Raw genomic sequence first — 18,487 nt, forward strand, 5'->3', positions numbered from 1 at the left:
TTCTGTATTTGTTAAATCCTCCTACCATTTATGCATTTCATTCAAATATCCACTAATATTCAGCACACTCTAAAATCTTCATTATATGAATGAATATTATTTTCTTCTCAGTACTTTATATATACATATTGTGTTTTCATAATCAAATACAATATCTATTTGTTATGAAATTTTCTTATTCCAAAATATTGCACTCGTAAATCTCTAAATTCGATTTTTTTTTCACGGAAAGTTTTCACAAAAACTTCAGATTTTTTAAAATAAACGTGCATTTTAATTAGAATTTGTTCACTATAAATTTATTTTGTGCTTGCATTTGTATATTATTATATCGACACTATAAAATTACTGATTTATTCTAAATTAATTAATTTAACGAATTTTAGTTGGACATTGTGAACTTTTGTATGTAGCTGTATCCTGATTTACTGTTTATTTACTCTGCAATTATTTCACAATTCAAGAAGTAAGAGAAAATCTTGCATTTACTTAATCTGATAAAATTTTGTCCAATTTACATTTTGCCAAATTTTTGATTGTTTGTTCGAATAACTAAATGTAAATTCACATTTCAAACAAAATGTGAAAACGTAAACAACAAAATCGTTATTAAAATATTTAAATATATTTAAACTGCTCGTTTCAGTGACATAAAATAATAGAAAGTTTTTAAAGCTGCTCGAAAACTTCTTCATACTAGTACAAGTTTTTTTTGAAAAAAAGACCGTTTGAATGATTTGTACTTTTATAACTATTCGCATATATTTATTGAAACTAATAACCATATATTAAGTTTATGATTTTAATATTAACAATTTTTGTTGTATTTTGCGAAAATCAGTTCTCGAAAAATTTTTACTTTTGCTTAATATGTTATTATATATTATTAAATACCTATTTTATTAAGTTTGAGCTGCAAAGATGAAAAATTTGGCAGCAATATTTATCAATATAATCAATTAAAATTTTATTAAACCAGAAATTTCGATTACATTTTTTTTAACAAAATATTGAACTCAATTATACTCTAAAATTGTTACATCATAAAATATTATAAATTATATTCAGATTCTTTTCATATATAAAGTAGTGACTATTCTAATCCAATATTATATTTTATTATTATTGATTTCATAAGTACTTTTCTCAATATTTGAACATATTAATGAACATGAATTAATCGACTTTACATCTTAAGCAGATCTGATGTGTCCACAATTTCTACAACACAAATCTTGACTTATTACAATAACAAATGCAAATCAGTTAATTATTTATTTTGGCTAAATTATTATTATAATCACAACCACGTCCAATTGGACCGATTTTGCTAGGACAAGTCACAAAATTATCCTCATCAATTTTGTCGAACGAATCAACTTCTTGAATTCTTTCCATTCTACATTGAAACTTTTAGCTTCCCAACAGAAATACGTTTACGTCGTGCCTATTTATAACGATAAATACTAAATCTTACAATTTTATTCTATTAAAACACTTTAGATAGTTGCATACATACAACATAGAGTAAATTTTGTTTAAAGTTAGTATAATATAGTACATCCTTGTACCTCTTGTATTGTGTTTTGAGTTTTATCATGGCAACAATGATGTCCATAATGTTCAACAGTTCTTTGGATAAAATTCAATTATCTTCGTTTTATTCAATTTTGCTACATATGTGTCATACATATTCTTTTGTGATAACTTACATGATTATTGCAAATCCGAATTAATTTTTAACAAATCTCAATTTCTTTGCAAAGCCCTCTACATTTATGTAAAAATCGTTTTAGGACACTTCTTTATCAAACATTTTGACATCTGTATACCAATCATACAATATTTTATTGGCTTTTCTTCATTTTCAATATTATATTTATACTGTGATTTATATTACCATAATAATTAATTAATACTTCACCTAATATTTTTTTACCTAACTAATTCGTAGTTATTCTAAAAAGTCATTTTAATAGAGTAAACTATCTTCTGAAGATATTTATACAATAAATTATTCCTCATTATAACTTATTTTTTATAATCAAATGCTTTCAGCAAATGTTTTATGTATACATATAAATCTATTCATGGTTAAAATTGTAAATTTCAATTTTGACAAATTCATTAACTCTTAAGTTTAACTTTTTTTTGTTGAATTCATAATGAACAAGTAACAATTGATTAATAAGCCCTTTGAAATAGACTTATATTACATTTTTATCCAAATATAATCAATTTGTATTCATGCAATCATGAATTGCTTGATTTTTTTTGAAAAATGTCAAATATCCAAAGTCGCTTCAGCTCTTGGTAAATAATTATATATTAATAATTTTTGTTAAATTTTATGCTTTGTGTTGCTATTTTTGTCAATCCATAATTGAAATCTTGAAGATTCTGCATATATTCTCTCTGCATTATAAATATTATTGAATTTCTGCAAATTATTTATAAAACTTTTACATTTAACGTCTTGTATTTATTTTAATGACTTATTATTTTTATAATTAATCCAAATTTCACTAGATCATGTATTCAATTTATCTACTTTAATATCGTGAACTTTGGGAAAATGAAAGGCTTTCATCAAATTTAATTTTTTTTCATTATATGATAAAAATAAATATTAAGAATATGGTACTTTCCGTTTCAGTATCAGTCTCTTTTTAAATATCATTTCGATGACTGCTCGTTTTTGCCAAGAATTTGATTGTTCGTTTATGAAATTCGACTTAAATATTTAACAAATTGTTTCCTTTTTATTATTCATCTCTTGAATTAATTCTCATTGAGTTTTGAATTTATCTATTTGTTCATTAACTTTTGATATTCTGAACTTTATCTAATATATTTCGAACTATTTTTTAACGAATAGAGATACTTTTTAGTTGTTATATTCTCTTAACTATTTTTTATACATACATTTTTAATTGTATAAACATTCGTTGTTTATAATTTTCAAAAGTACATAGAGTTAATCTGAACATAAGAAATTTCCACTGTTGATTCTTCTTGCGGTTATAATAATGCATTCTGCGAAAAAAATCTTTTTATTAAATTATTAATTTTTGGTAATACAGTTTCTACAGCAATGCTGTAGTTTTACGATTCTATAATAATATATTTGTTTTTATATATCCATATTAACATTTTTATAACAATAATATAGTACAACACATTTGTTTCAAATTTCTTTAATTGTCATGAAATTTTCTTGAATTCTCGAACGTTTACATTTATTAAATAAACAATAAAAATTGTTGCATTTTAATTCTTCACGTCACATAAAATACCATTGATGCACATGATTTCTTCTTCGTTTCTCAAATAAATAAATACAAAATAATATAAACTTAAAAAATTATATAGTGCAACAGTGTCGAAATACTGTTACATATTATACTTACTTTTTATAAATGAATTGTATATTTTATGTGAAACATATAGAATTTTGGAGTCCATTTTATAAATAACATCATTGAATGTTCTGTAAAATCCGAAACCAGAATTGCATCTGGAACATAATTCTAATACTTTGTTAATCCTGATCGACTTTTAACTTTATGTAGAATCGATATTATTTGCATTTGCATGCACAAATTGTTTATATCTGAATATTTATTTATGTAATTTTTGATGGACCTTTATTTCATGAATAAAAACATTTTCTATATTTTTTCTGAACTTTGGTTTGCATTTCTATTCTTCTATTTTGTTAATTCATTTTGCAATTCAAAAAGCAAATCAATTTTCATGTATTCCCTTAAATTTGACTTGAAAATTTTAATGATATAATTCTATAATTCTTTTAATATATGAATATAAACTAACTTATGAATATACATTTTTCAACAAATTTTTATATATGCCAAAATCTGTATATAAAACTTTATCAGTTATGTTTGCAAATTGTATTTAGAAGATTTGTGATTATTATTTCAATTTCATTTGAATTATTTCAGAATATTTTAGTCGCTGTTTATTAATATTTACAAATATATTTATCAACGTTTTTGATGAAACATTAGGAAACTCGCTCCTAACATTTGTTTTAAATTATCGAATAATAATAATAAGTTATATTTTATTTGCTCTATTTTCTATAACTAAAAATACAAATAATTTGTATTACTAAACCTACCATTACTGCATCCCGTATTCAGATATCAAATTTAATATAAATATTTATTTAGTGAGTACTATAAAATGAAAGTTTTCATTTTATAGTTCTCACAATTTCAATGCATATTTGTGATAAAATTTTCTCTTCCCGATTATGTGACTCTAAATTTAAATTTGATCAAATATTAAGTGTTGATGAATTTGCAAACTTATTTAATAGTATTAAATTAACTGATTGTTTATCTATAATTTTAATTAATCTATAAAACCTAGAATTCGTACATATTTCTACATAAAAAATTTTTCAAACCGATTACTTACTAAATTTGGCAGTCTGCCCCTTCTGACTATTCCATTCCCTTATTATTTTTGTTTTGGACGTAGTTGGCCACCAATATTTGTACCAGGGGTTGCAGGAATTAGAAAATCGACTCCTACTAATATAAGTTCAGTTAGATCACTTGAAAATTGATATTCATATATTCTCAATAATTAAATATATTTTTGTATTTGTTAGATCCTGCTACCATTTATGCATTTCATTCAAATTTCTACTGTGGGGGTAGTAATGGATATATAAATATAAACTCCCATCGTATAAAAATATATAAATTTTATTCATTATAAAATATTACTGATATGAAAAATATAAATGACAAGTCCCATTGTTTTTTTCTCTCATGACTAGCCTGCTTGATCCCTACACCACAAATATTTAGCCCTCGTGTATTTTTTCAGTATTTTTACTTGACTTTTACTTGATATTGTAATTCAATTCATATTGATTAGTAATTCAAATTGATCAATTTACTTAACAGTTTCTTCTGAATTATTGTTTGGATGTAAATCTTTTTTTATATGAATAGATATGATTTTCTGACCAGCAGATAAATTACTGATTTATTCAGAACCTTCTCAATTAATTATTTCACGAATTTTATTTGGAAATTGTGTACTTTTGTATGCAGTTGTATCCTGATTTGCTGTTGATTTATTTTGCTAATTATTTCACAATTTAAAAAGTAAAAATTTATTGCATTCTCTAAAGTCTGTTTAGATTTTATACAAATTATATTTTACCAAATTTTTGTTATTCGTATGAATAACTAAATGTAATGTCATTTCAAACAAAATTTGAAAACCTAAACAACAAAATCGTTTGTTTACTTAAAGGTTTATATATTTTACTTTTAAACTTCAGATATTCGTTAGTAAAAGTTTTTCTTGAAAAAAAAAAGTTTGAATCATTCGTGTTATTTTAACTATTCACATATATTTATTGAAACTAATAATAAACTAGCTGTAAGTGGAATTCTGTCTTAAAGCAATTAAGGCATCGTGCCTTAAGGCAAATTGCAGGAACTTCCCGTATCAAAAATTATTATTTTTCTAAAAACAATTAACATTTTTGAAAAAATTTTACTTCGAAAAAATTAGATTTTTGAGAAACTATAAATTCGACAAAAAATTACTTTCAAAAAAAATTTTTTTTTGAAAACAATTTTTTTTTTTTAAAAGAAAAATGTTTTCTTCATTTTGATATATTTTGGAAATTCTGAACTTTTAAGAAAACTTTCAAAGCAATCGTACTGCTTGAATTGCATAGATACGAAATGTCAAAGCGCGCAAGTGCTGCGCCGCCGTCTAACGCATATGCATTGGTACGGAACCCATAGAAATGTAAAAAAAAAATTATACTTATTGTTAAAATCCCTATAAAATATCTGATAATTTGATGTGCACATATGTCTAATATTCATTTTTGACCGCCAAATGGCTCATTTTTTTACTTTTTTCTCCATATCTCCAAAGTCGTTGGACCTGCCTTTCCAAAAATTTAAACAGTTCTTCATTTAGTCAATACAAATAAAATGTTTTTTGAATTATTCAAATCGGACGCTCCGTTCCCTTAAAAACTGAGTTACCGTTTTCGGCTCATTTTGCCCCGTATGTTCGGAACGGCTAGACCTGCCTCCGCCAAAAACTAATCAGCCCGTCTCCTTAAGTTAAAAATTAATTTTATGATTTTAATATTACCAATTTTTGTTGTATTTTGCGAATATCAGTATTTGAATAAATATTATTTTGTTTAAAATGTTATTATATATTATTAAATAATTATTTTATTAAGATTGACCTTTTTTAATTTTGGTCTGACTAGAAAATAAAGTTAAATCGTACTTTCATATAATTATCAAATTGTACATTGTACACTGTAAATATGGCTTGTTGTGATTTGTAATTTTTTTTCGGCATTAATCAAATTAAATATAAAAGTAAATAATTTATTTTTTAATAAGTGATAAAGAATTTTGGAGCCATAATTTTTATTTAATATTTTAAATGAAAGCTTTAAGAAATCTGATAATACGTTTGCCTTTTTTATGGAATATTGAATCCAATTATACTTTGCAGTCATATATCAAACTCCTATATCAATAATTTTGCCTCATTAAATATAAGAAATTATATTCATATTATTTTTATATTTAAATTAATGACGGTATTTTCAACATCTGTTCGTTTCAATTCAAATTTTGTTTTTTTCAACAATAAATACTAAATCTTATGATTTTACTCTTCCAAAATGCTTTAAGTAGTTGCATACATCAAATTCTCAAGTTTTCGTCTAAGTCTGTAAGCATAATACAGTAAATCCTTGTATCTTTAGTATAAAATCCAATTATCTCCGTTTTTTACAATTTTTGCTATTTTTGTAAATGCTATGAGTAGAAATTTGTGATTTGCTAATGAATTTAGCCAATAGCAATGACAATCTTAATACCATTCAGCAATATTTTTAATTTTTGACAATATTCATATTAGAATAGGTGCTTCTGTTTGTTTTATTATTTGCACCAAATAACCAAATGCATAGCTCTCGAAAACTTTTACTTATTATAAATTTATTTTATAAATAAATAATATATTTTATGTGAAACATAATGTTAAACAATATTATTGAATCTGGTGCATATTCTGAATACTTTAATAATCATGATCTACTTTTAATTTTAATCTAACCTTAGATTGAAGTATGAATTTTAATTTTGCTCTTTGTTCTATCGTAAATTTATATCGGAAATTAACGGTGTTTGTCTGCTTTGACTGATTTTTATTTCATATAACTTGCATTTTAATTATTTGTTTTGAACTTGTCATTAGTTTTTTAAATATTTCAACTACTTGCATATAGAGAAAATCTGAACGTAAAAACTTTTCTCTTTGCATCTTTTTTAGCATATTAAAGTATTAATTTAATTTGGCTTGTTTTTGGTCTTACTATTTTATTTTACAGTACTACTTATTACGATTCTGCATTTGTAATAATTAATTAACTAATAAATTTATTTTATGAGACTTAATTTCAATTATATCATTCGTTTTATTAAATACATACATTTGTGTATCTATATTAACAAATATGAAAATAATATGTAAATGATGCTCTTTTACACACACTTATACTCATTTTTTCAACTACAAAATACTTTTTATAGTGATTATATTCTAACTGTATTAGCCTTATACTTTTTGGCTACGGCTTTACTTTATACTTATAATATTATAAGTGCAATTATAAATTCATTTTCATCTGTTGAAATATATCTTTTTTATTTAAAACTTGTTAAAATTGTTAAAGAATTTCACGTTAATTTGCAAATATTTTTGCAAAAGCGTTCTAATATTTTTATATATTTATTTTATTATTATTAAATTTTATGTAATAATTTTATCTCATTTGATTACTTACATAATTAGTCCAAAAAACTTTTGAAAATACTCAATTTTGCAAGGCCCTCTAAATTTATGTAAAAATCATATTAGGAAACTTCTTTATCAAACAAAATTGTATAATATTTTTTCGGAATTTTTATCATTTTTACTGAGTTAATCTAAAAAAGTCATTTTAATGGAGTAGACTATCTTCTGAAAAATATACCCAAATGTCAAATTGGAAGTATTCTGTTATTATTGATGCAATTATTGTTATCATTTCCATGTCAGCTCGTTTTGACAGAAATTTGAGTATTTTTTTATGAATTTCGATTTGGAATATTCAACAAATTGTTCCCTTTTTGCTATATTGTGAAAGTAACGATTTATTTTATTCATCCCTTAAATTAATTCTCAATGAGTTTTGCTTATCTATTTAAAATTATGGGCTTCTAATATATTTCGAACTAATTTTTGTGTTATATTATACTCTTTTTTGTGTTATGTTATACTCTGTACAATTTTTTATAAATTCATTTTTAATTGTATAAACATTCGTTTTTTAATATCTCGAACTGCTTGCATATAGATACATTCTGAACATAAAATAATTTTGCTTTTTTTACACATATTGCGATTATAATAATACATTGTTAATCCTGATCAACTTTTAACTTAATGTAAAATCGATATTATCTACGTATACATGCACAAATTGTTCATGCCTGAATATTTATCCATTTAATTTTTGATGGACAATAATTTCACCAGTGATAACATTTTCTATATTTTTTCTAAACTTCAGTTTGCATTTCTATTCTTGTATTTTGTTGATTCATTTTGCAATTCAAAAAGCAAATCAAATTTTATATATTCATTTAAATTTGATAATATTTTATATCAAGATTTCTCTTTTATGCTTTTAATATATTCTATTATGCATTTAAATTTTGTCATTTGACTTATTTATAATATGTGATATTTTTTATAAAAGTTGCTATTATAACATTTTTCGATACGTATAAAATTTACAAAAATTACGTTTTCATATTGCATATACGAGTACAATTGATATGATTTATAATAACTAATTTGAATTCAATTTTAATATATTTCTGATGTTCTTATAATATTTTTAAATGTTTTATTATATTCGTATATCGTTTTTTATGTATCATATAATTATTTTCATAAATTTATAAAACTATTTTGCGCAAAACAAAATTTTGAAATTTGAAGTAGGATTGAAATCTTAGTTGAGAAGATGTAAAATATGAAAATTTAGAAATGTATGTAGTTTGAACGAAGCTATTTCAGAGCCTGCAGATTTAATCTAACATTTAACTGTGACAATTGTTTCTTCAAATATATTTTATTTTCTGAATTTGCCGATTATTTGAATGTTAAATAAAGTTGTGTATCGTACACATTATTAAATTAAACTACACTTTCTGATCAAAATTTTTTAAAAAAAATTTCATTTATACCAAATATATCTTAAAATTTTTGTATCCATATATATCTCAGATGTCTAGAAATACAAATAATTTGTTCAACTAAATCTACTTTTACATTATCTCATGTTTAAATATCCAAATTAATATACAATTTTATATAGTAAGAGCTATGAAGTGAAATTCTTCAATTCCAATGCTTATCCGTAAGATACTTTTATCTTCCCGATTTTATGATAAATTTGATCAAATATTAAATGTTTATGAATTTGCAAACTTACTTATTATTAATATTAAATTGTTAAACTATATGCTTGTTTGTCATTAATTTTATATATATATTTTCCTGCTCCCTTCGTTGAGCATCCAGTATATCATTCACAGAAACTTCAATAAGATTTAAATTTTTCTCTTTTTCTCGATCTATTTCTCCTAATAAGACTACATTTTCGCCGCGAACTATAAATACTCCTCGAGGTATATCTCCATATTCTTTTCCTACATGAATCCTGTTCTAAATAATCCTAATCGAAATTCTATAGTTCGATGAAGTACTAAATTAGCAAATTGATCTATGCTCCTCAAGTATCCAATCAATGTTCTTCCATCTCTAAGTAGAACCATGAGCTTTTTATTCATTGTTTTTATTTTATGTGATCCAAAATTGAATGTATATGATTTGTTCAATTGAATGTATATGTTATAATTCAAATATAACCAAAAAACTATAATATCGTTGTTTATCGGACCAACTCTTCTATGAAGAATTAACGAAAAAAAATGCTTCCAATAACTTTGTACGTTTAACAATTATTTATTGAAATTATATTATTATATCTTTACTGACTCTAACTATCATTATAAGATATATTTGAGTGCATCTATGAAACCTAGATTTCGTACATATTTCAACATGTAATTCTGAAAATTTTATATTTTTATCTCATTTTTTTTTTGTCTTGGACGTAGTTGGCGACCAATGACTGTGGTTGTAGAAAATGAAAATTACTCCTACTAATACAAGCTATTTTGAATTTATTTAAATCACATGGAAATGAGATTTTGTCTTCTTTTGTAATTGTTGGATCCTGCTGCTTTTTCATTCATAATATATTTTCATCGCCGTCCTGGTGTATGTCCAACTCGTTCTGCGCACATTGCTTGAATATTATCAACATCTTATAAATATTTTTAAACGATTTAATTATAATACTAGTTAACAATCAGCAGTTGACAATAAATCCTTTTCTATTTGTAATTTTGTGCCATAAAATAAATAAAATAAAATAAATGTTGGGCCAATATATATTAGTCTACTACTCTGCTCTTTGGAAGATCATTGGGCTTCTGGCTACTTTAATAAACTCTTGATATTTACTTCTGGGCCACCTTTCTGGGCTAAAAAACTGCCATCAAATAATGCCTTCAAAGAATGTTAATTTATAATTATATGATAATGTAACATTTTTTCATCTTTTTCTACTGCTGTATTTATTAAATAATTAATGTCGAACAACTTCTCCCAAATCCGAAATATTTCATGTAACCTCTCTGTAACATTTCTTACCAGAATTGACAATCAGTGAAAAATATGCCGGAAATTTTATTTATATCCATATACTATATGATGTTTTAGGCATTTTGTTAACATTATATATAAATATAAATTATATATGATATATGAATATAAATTCCATTCAATGTGCTATATAATATTGATTGTTTTATCTTGGAACTGATATGGATGAATTTTTAATACCAATGCTGTAAAACTAAAGTGAATTATTTCCTAGTTAATTTTTTTATATAAATTTTCACGTAAATATGTTACAAATATTTGGCCCAAAATTATATATTTATTAGTAATTATTTTTGGATCTGATTCATTTCTATTACGAAAAACTAAAATTAATACCCATTTTATATTATTATAACTCAAGAAGTAATAATCTACTTTAATGTAAAATATTTTGTTTATTGAATTCAATCAAAATTCACAGAAACTCCTTTTTTATGATTTTTAATAATTTTGAATAAATTAAGAGTTGAAAAAAATAAGCGGCACGTTTACTACATTATTAGTAATAATTATATATAAATAATATAATTTCTTTAATTTTTTAACGAATTTTATTTGGACATTGTGTACTTTTGTATGTAGTTGTATCCTGATTTGATGTTGATTTACTCTGGAATTATTTCACAATTTAACTACTGAAAGAAAATCTTGCATTTACTAAATCTGATAAAATTTTGTCCATTCTATATTTTGCCAAATTTTTGATTGCGTGTTCGAATAACTAAATGTAAATTTACATTTCAAACAAAATGTGAAAACGTAAACAACAAAATCGTTTATTCACTTCAAGTTTAATAATGAAATATTTAAATATATTTAAACTGCTTGTTTTAGTGACATAAAATAACAGAAAGTTCTTGAAGATGCTTCAAACTATTTTGATACTAGAAAAAGTATTTTTTTAAACTTATCGGTTTATATGAATCGTTTGTATTATTTTAACTATTTGAATATATTTATTGTAACTAATAACCAAAGATAATTGAAATCAATGATTATATTACAAACAATTTTTGTTCTATTTTACCAAAATTACTATCTGAATAAATTTATGAAAATTATTTCATTTTTGTTTAAGTCTGTAAGCATAATACATAGTATTTCTTTCTATTCTTAGTATTGTGGCCATAACGTTCAACTCTTCTTTGAATAAAATCCAATTATCTTCGTTTTTTACAATTTTGCTATTTTGCTATTTTTATAAATGCTAAGTGTAGATATTTGCAATTTGCCAATGAAGTTAACCAATAGCTTTCCCATATTGGAATTGTGGAGTACCTGAAATTTAAATGATGCAAATTTTTATTGTGCGATGATATGCAAATTATTATCAATAGATATACTGAATCGAAACACAGTTTTTATATATCCTTACAGAAAATGAAATCTTTTCAATGCCATCATTTAGTTATTAATTGGATTTGTCTTATTGGTTGGACAGCACTGGTGTAAATAATTTCTAAAAACTAATTTGTTAATAACCAAATGCATACTACTATATACGTGAAATCTTCTACTTATTATACTTCCTTTTTATAAATAAATAATATATTTTGTGTGAAAAATAATGTTGAATGATACCATTGAATGTTTATAAAATTCGAAAACAGAATTCCATCTGATGCATACTTTTAATTTTAATCTAACTTTAGATTAAAGTATGAATTTTAACATTTTCTTTGTTTTTTGCTCTCACTATTTCTACAGCAATGTTTTTCAATTTAACTAATAAATTTGTTTTATGAGACCTAATTTTAAATCATTCGTTTTATTAACTAAATATATTTGTGTATCTATATCAACAATCTGTATGGAAATAATCTTATTCTATACTTTTTCAACTACAAATTATACAAATGACGTATGCATTCAGGAATTAAAATTGTTTCATCAACCTTATACTTTCTTGGCTACGAATTTAATCTATACTTATAAAATTATAAGTGCAACAGCCTCAAATTTACTTAATAATCTTATTATTTTTTAATTGAGTGTCTTACATATTCTTATGTGATAACTTACATAATTATTGCAAATGCGACTTAACTTCTGAAAATACTCAGTTTCTCCGCAAGGCCGTCTACATTTATCTCAAAATCGTTTTTTGAAAAATCTTTTCAAATTAATCTATTAATTAATCATTTAATATTTTCAATGTTTTATTCGTGCTATAATTTATATTATTTTAACACTCTATTATTTGCTTAACTAATTCGCAGATATTTTGAAAATATTATTTTAATAGAGTAAATTATCTTTTGAAGTACCTATGTACCCAAATTTCAAATTGGAAGTATTTTGTTGAGATATTTATACAATATATTACACCTTATTATACGCTTTCAAATACATTATATAAATTAATCAAAATTTCATAAAACGTTTATCAAATACTAACAATTGAAATTGACATAAATCACATTTTTATCCAAATTTAATCAACTCGTATTTATAGCAACTTCATTGCATATTTCTATGATTCTATATATTAGATAAATTGCTTGATTTATTTGTAGGAAATTATCTTTGCTAATTTTAAGTGTAACTTTCAAAGTAGTTTTAAGTCTGGGCAATTGTGCTTAAATAATTTTTGTTAAATTTTCTACCTTATTGTCTAAAAATCCATACTCCATGCAAAAGTAATCGCTAAATAAAGTTTTGAATATAGATATTATCTCTGTATTATAAATATTTTTGAATTTCGCTTTATGAAGGTGCACATAATCTATGAATCTTTAAAGTATTTTATAATCATTTAAATTTTTGGTCAACTGATTTTTCTAATATTTTATACTACAATTGTATAGTTCCTTTGCATTCATATGTATATATAAATCTGCTCGTTTTTGCCAGAAATCCACAGAATCTCCAAAATCTGTTAAAGAAAATATATATAATTTGATTGTTTCTTATGAATTTCGACTTAAATATTCAGCAAATTGTTCCTTTTGTGCTATATTGTAAAAGTAGAATTTATTTCATTCATCTATTAAATTAATTCTTATTGATTTTTGCACTTATATATTTATGTGTTGCATTTTAAAATTCTGGGCATCTAATATATTTCGAACTATTTTTTTAACGAATAGAGGCTTTTTTTAGGTGTTACATACTCTGAACTATTTTTCACTTCTTGCATGGAGTTACTGTTTTTTCACTCCTTGCGGTTATAATAATGCATTTTGTGAAAAAAATCTTTTTAATTATTAATTTTTGGTACTACAGTTTCTACAGCAATGCTGTAGTTTAGTTTTACGATTCTAGAATAATATATTTAATTTTATATATCCATCTTAACATTTTTATAACAATAACTAGCTGTACCCGTTCACGCTTTACCGTGATTTAGTTTATTTTAAAAAGTTGAACAAAGATGTGTATTTGTTACATATAGTTAAACGTTACTACTATCTGTTCAACAATTTACATATTCAACAATTTGTCTACAAATTTATATATATAAACTTGTTAAACAATCTATCATTTTACCGACTTACCAATTTACCTGTCAACCTATTTATCTATCAACCCGTTTAACATGTATACCAATTTACCTGTAAACCAGCTAACCAACAAATTACCTTTTCACCAATTTACTTGTCTACCAATATACCTATCGGCCTGTTTATCAATACACCATTTTACCTGTCAACCAATTTACCTGCTTTCCAATTTACCTGTCATCCCGTTCTACATGTCTACCAATTAACCTGTTTTCATATTTAGTTGCCTACATATTCGTCTATCTACCAGTTCTTCTCTCTACCATTTTACATATACTCCAATTTACCTGTCTACCAGTTTACCTTTATAAATTCTCTAATACACCTTATTTATTTACGCATTATAAAAAAATAAAGCTCAAGTTGGTTCTACGTTTTAGTTAGAAAACGTTTGTATGTGAAAAAGAAAAGAGATGTTTTAAGGTTTTCCCGGCAATTATTCGATTTTTTCTCGCCGTAAGCACCATCCTTGGACTTCGAAGAATATTTAAAAAAACATTTTGCCAAATTGGTCCAGGCGTTGTTGAGTTATGCGCTTACCAACGCATTTTGCGATTTATTTTTATATATAAGATATTGTACAAGGTACAACATATTTGTTTCAAACTACTTTAAATCTAATGAAATTTTCTTGAATTTTTGAACGTTCACATTTATTGAATAAACAATAAAAATGGTTGCATTTTAATTCTTTACAATTCTTCTCGAATAACCAAATACAAAATACTATATACTTCTAAAATTATATAGTTCAACAGCGTCAAAAACTTTTACTTATTATACTTACTATTTATAAATAAATAATATATTTTATGTGAAACATATAAAATGTTGAAGTCTTTTTTTAAATCACAATATTTATTGCTTTGTTACTTCTAGTACCTGATATAGGGTACTTTTGATTTTAATCTAACTTTATGCAAAATTGATATACTTTATATATACATGTACAAATTGTTCATGTCTGAATATTTATCTATTTAATTTTTGATGGACAATTATTTCATCAATAAGAACATTTTCTATATTTTTTCTGAACTACGGTTTCCAATTCTATTCTAGTATTTTGTTGATTCATCTTGCAATTCAAAAGGCAAATCAATTTTCATGTATTCTCTCAAATTTGACTTGAAAATTTTAATGATATAACGTTTTTCGGCACGTATAAAATTTTCAAAAATTACGTTTTCTAATTGCATATTATAATAGAATAATTTTGGGGCTTTAGTATTTTACTATACTTTACAATATATTTTTTATTTTGATTATCAGTCGCAAAAATTCAAATGAATAGTTTGAATTTTTATTATTTTATAACTTTATAAAAATATTTTGAAAACTGGTTTGCGCAAAACAAAATTTCAAAAGTTGAATTTGGATTCAGACCCTGGTTGAAAAAATGCTTATGAATTCATTTTAGTTTTGGATTTGTTGTTGTATAAGTCATAATAGTTAAAGAATGTATATTTCTTGATCTAATCTAATATTCAATTGTGACAATTGTTTCTTTATATATATTTTTACTGAGGACTGAATTTTTATTTATTTTAATTTTAATATATTTTTAACCTGAGGTTGTTTATCGTACGTTTTATCAAATGATGAAATGAATAACTTATAAATATGAATTTTCCAACAAATTTTTATATATGCCAAAATCTGTATATGGAACTTTATCAGTTATATTTGCAAATTGTATTAAGAAGATTTTTGATTATTCTTATTTCAATTTCACTTGAATTATCCCATATTGAGTCACTGTTTTTAATATGAACAAGTTTTAATATGTGTTTTTGTGAAACATTAGGAAACTCACCTAATTCTATATTTATTTATGTTACTAAATCTACCTTTACTTCATCCCGTTTTTAAATATCTAAGTTAATATACATATTTATATAATGAAAGCTATGAAATGAAAATTTTCAATTTCAATGCATATCCGTAACATACTGTTATCTTTCCGTTTTTGTGACTCTAATTTGATCAAATATTAAGTTGATGAATTTGCAAACTTATTTAATAGTATTAAATTAACTGCTTGCTTATCTATAATTAACTTCCCGAAGGAGAAGTTTATGTTTTCATAAAAAAAATCCGATTCGCTAATTTTATGTTTTCTCGACGTTTCAAGCCATTCTGAATCGAATGAGACCAAAGGAAAAAGTATGTGTGTGTGTATGTGTGTGTGCGTGTGTGTGTGTGAACAGATTTTTTGCCGTAAATCGACGTTTTCTCAAAAATGGCTGGACCGATTTCAAAAATTTAAAAGCCATTCGATGTATCTCGATGAGGACTTGTGTTTATCAATTTTGCGCGACGATCAGCCAAGCTGCTTCTTTGTAAATAGCAGAAAAGTGAAATTTTTTTTGTCCACGTTTTCGCCCGCAGTTCTGAATCGATCTTGAAAATTCAACAACCGTTCGAAAGATATTGATTGGGAATCGTGCTGATGAGTTGTTGGTAGTGATCGGCAAATTTTTTTCGACGATTTTTATTATTATTTTTGGTCAAGATTTGACCAGGGCTTTTATTTAACCTGGGACCCTTCGGGGTAGGGGATACAATTATATGAGTATAAATACCTGACACATATATTAATAAGGGAGTCTAGCAAATGTATTAAGAGAAGAAGGTTGTAGAGTGTAGTTCAATATATGTCATAAATTAAATAGTGGTTTTATTCACATCTTCTTATGGTGATGAAATATTTATAATTTACAGTCCACTCAATATCAAATTAATCAAAGTGATCCTCACCAATTTTTTTGGCGCCAGATACCATAGTCTTCTAGATCATACTAAAATATTACGGCTCCACTACAATCGGTCTAACTTTAAAAATTCGTCAAAGTTTGCAAAAATTGGTATCGTTTTTTTGGCATTTGACAACATTAAACGTTTGATCGACGTTTTCTCAAAAACGCCTGAACCGATTTCATAAATATAAAAGCCATTTGATGTATCTCAATGAGGACTATAATTTGTCAGTTTTGTGAGACAATCTGCCGAACCGTTTCCTTGTAATTTGAAAAAAGTGTTACACTTTTCATCCACATTTAAGCTCAAACTACCGAATCGATTATAAAAAATCAAGAACTGTTCGAAAAATATTAGTTGAGAATGATACTGGTTAGTTTTAGGTGTAAATCTACCGAGCCGTTTTCTTGTAATTCAAAAATTTAATTTAATTTAAAAAAAAAATTCATACGGATTTTCATGGAACTTTTTTTGGTGATATATATCATGGTCTTATAAAACATACTGAAATATCACGGCCTTATGACAAGTAGTTTAATTTTAAAAATTAATCAGAGTTTGAGAAAATGAGTAGTTTTTTGACGTTTGTTAAAATCAAAATTAGACGATTTACTTGGTATAACGATAGAGTACTTGGTCTTAATGAACATATGTTCCAGTTTTTGTAGGTTTTTAATGGTTTGTTTAGTACATACTAAACGAGAAAATTCGAGTCAACGTGTTCGTTCGTTTTCAATTATGTGTAATAAATCCACTCGGAATACTTCTAATCAATCATAAATGAATTTATTTTTTATTGATTAAGTCGATTATTTACACATATCGGTAAGTTCATGTAACTTGCCTCAAGGCTAAATACCAAACAAACTAGTTAATTTTATATTGTGACGAACTCAGAACGCATGTATGAAACCTAAATTTCGTTCATTATTCTACATATAATTTTGAAAATATTAAACCGATTACTTACTTAATTTGGCAGTCTGCCCCTTCTGACTACTCTGTCGATTTCCTTATTATTTTTCTCTTGGACGTAGTTGGCAACCAATATTTGTACCAGTAGTTGTAGAACTTAGAAAATCGATTCCTACTAAGCTGATCACATGAAAAGTTATATTCATATATATTGTCAAAAATTGAATATATTTTTGTATTTGTTTTACAATATTTTTATAGTGAATTAAGAAATGAGATGCCGTCTTTTTCGGTATTTGTTAAATCCTGCTATCTTTATGCATTTCTTTCAAATATCCTCTAATATTCAGCACACTCTAAAATCTTCATTACTAATAACCATAAATTAAATTTATGATTTTAATATTAACAATTTTTGTTGTATTTTGCGAATA

At 24.6% G+C, this 18,487-nt stretch overlaps 1 protein-coding gene and 1 pseudogene across 1 annotated transcript in view; both read right to left on the reverse strand.

Moving 5' to 3' along the window:
• LOC113375859 (protein lozenge-like) overlaps nt 1-18,487 on the reverse strand; it is a 454,691-nt gene that overhangs the window by 141,679 nt on the left and 294,525 nt on the right. The window lies entirely within an intron of this gene.
• LOC113378235 lies at nt 6,033-10,403 on the reverse strand (annotated as a pseudogene).

The sequence above is a fragment of the Ctenocephalides felis genome, unplaced genomic scaffold (genome assembly GCF_003426905.1).
Source record: "Ctenocephalides felis isolate EL2017-DRISC unplaced genomic scaffold, ASM342690v1 CF-g0.4_SCAFFOLD_01886, whole genome shotgun sequence".
NCBI lineage: Eukaryota > Metazoa > Arthropoda > Insecta > Siphonaptera > Pulicidae > Ctenocephalides > Ctenocephalides felis.